Source organism: Morus notabilis, unplaced genomic scaffold, assembly GCF_000414095.1.
Source record: "Morus notabilis unplaced genomic scaffold, ASM41409v2 Scaffold451, whole genome shotgun sequence".
Classification (NCBI taxonomy): domain Eukaryota; kingdom Viridiplantae; phylum Streptophyta; class Magnoliopsida; order Rosales; family Moraceae; genus Morus; species Morus notabilis.
The window spans coordinates 566,513-568,994 of NW_010361080.1; positions in this window are offsets into that span (position 1 = coordinate 566,513).

The following is a 2,482-nucleotide window of genomic DNA, read 5'->3' on the forward strand; positions in this document are numbered from 1 at the left end:
TTGGGTTTTACAGCTATGGCATTCATTTTCCACATGCCACTTTTCACATAACCCCTTCCCACATACATTCTCATTTTGGACAAAACTATCTTATCGGCTTCAAACACCATCCTGAAGCCGTGCATGCTCAGCATTGTCCCGGATATGAGATTCTTCCGGATGTCGGGCACATAAAGCACGTTGTGGAGCTTCACTTCCTTGCCCGAGGTCATCTTCAAAAACACCGTTCCTTGGCCCTTGATCACAGAAGTTGCAGAATTGCCCATGAAGAGCTTCTCTCCAGTTTCCAACGGAACTAGATCAGCAAACTCGGCCCGGTCACAGCAGATGTGTCTTGTAGCCCCAGTATCGAGCCACTTTGGATTGGAGTCGACCAAGTTCACTTCGGAGACCACAGCAGACAAGCTGATGTCGGACACTTCTTTGGAAATGGTGTCCACAGCATTGGCCTCTTTATCCTTATTTCGTTTTGGCAGCCTGCAATCCGCCGATTTGTGCCCAACCTTGTTGCAGTTGAAGCACTTTCCTTGGAATTTCTTCTTGACAATTCCACCCTTTGGTCCCATCTTGGATCTGGGCTTTCCTTTCTTTTTGGAGCTATCATGCTTCACCACATTAGCCTTAGCGGAGCTCGCGGTTGCATTGGAGAACTTCTTCTCAGTCCGCCTATTGTCTTCTTCGATGCGAAGCCTGACAACCAATTGCTCAACGGTCATCTCTTTCCTCTTGTGCATCAGGTAGCTCTTGAATTCCTTCTAGGAGGGGGGTAGCTTATCAACCAGCGCAGCTACCTGAAAGGATTCACTAATGGCCATTCCCTCAGCATGTATTTCATGAATTATCAATTGGAGCTCTTGAACTTGACTAATGACAATCTTCGAGTCCACCATCTTGTAATTCAGGAATTGGCCCACTAAAAACTTCTTAGCACCCGCGTCCTCGGACTTATATTTATGGTCCAAAGATTCCCATAAGTCCTTAGTGGTTTTCTTTGAGCTATACACATTGTAAAGCCCATCAGCCAAGCCGTTAAGCACATAGTTCCGACACAGAAAGTCGGAATGGTTCCAAGCATCAACCGCGTGGAATGCTTGAGCATCCACTTCATCCTCTCTAACAGTAGGAGGATCCTCTTTCAAGAATCTCGCAAGATTCAATGTTGTTAAATAAAACAACATTTTTTGTTGCCAAGTTTTAAAATTCAGGCCACTGAATTTATCAGGCTTTTCATTGTGGTTCACAGGAACCGAGACCGGCGAAGGCCGCGTCGAGGTCAAAGCGGGGGTCGGGACCGAGACAGACGTTTGTCCCACAGGTGATGGCACAGGCGTATTAGTGTTGCTTCCAGCAGGAACAACCACGTTCATATTATCAGCCATTTCTTTCTTTCTTTCTATAAACAAAATTTCCAAGTTAGTAAGGAAATTGACAGAATTTCGAACAACCACAATAAAACGTTTTTTTTTTTCCCCCCGAAAAACGTCTTTCCTTCCTTTTTCCTGAAAACGTTTTTTTTTTTCCTTTTCTTTCAAAACCTCCTTTGTAAATCCGAAATATGTTTTAAGATTGTTAGACAATATAATAGAAAATACAAAGAAGAACAATAAAATAAAGGAATAACAAAATAATGAAAATTGTTACAACCCGAAATCAACCTTTCTATGGAATTCGAAAAACGGAATTGTATGAATGTCGAGGCACGTGAACCACGTTGTGCTTAAAACAGATTCGTCCCCTCCGGCGTGTGCTTGAAGTTACGTTGGACGTCCGTCTCCCAGGATACAACGACAACAACGGCAGCTCGATGCACTTTCGGAACCGTCCGGCGAACTAGAACTTGATCTTTCCTCTATCACCAAAATCGAACTACAAGAACTACTCAAGGAAATCCGGAACAAACCAAGACAGAGAGAGAACCGAAAAGAGGAGAAGAGAATTGTGAGAAAGTGTGTTTCTTTCATGTGGAGTTTTGGCCTTTATATAGGCTCCAAAATCTGGGTGTTACACCAAGACATTATGGTGTAATAACCCAGATTTATTCCCGGAATAATGGTGATTAAAACCAGCCAAAACATTTTTTTTTTGATTTCCCATGGTGAATCTGGCCACATTCTGGCTAGTAATTCAGTTTTTTGATGATGAAAAACCGAAGCCATCAAAGCTTAATTCGGTTTGCCTCCATTGATCACCACTAAGGTCTCATTATGGTCATTAACCATCATTGCTTTATGCCAAACGGAAGCTGGAAGGTCTTGGCTAGAGCAAAATAAAAATCGCAAAAGTAAGCTCGCACGGAGCGGGTTTTCCGGTCCGGCATTCGTGTCCGCACACATTAGGCCCCAAAGTGAGAGAGCCTCTCTAGTATACATGCTTACCTAGGCTTCAAAGTGCAATTACTTATAAACACCACATTGGCTTCACTCCTAGCCAATGTGGGACTTTTGCAATTTTCCTTCTACATATGACATTCCAAGTACCATAC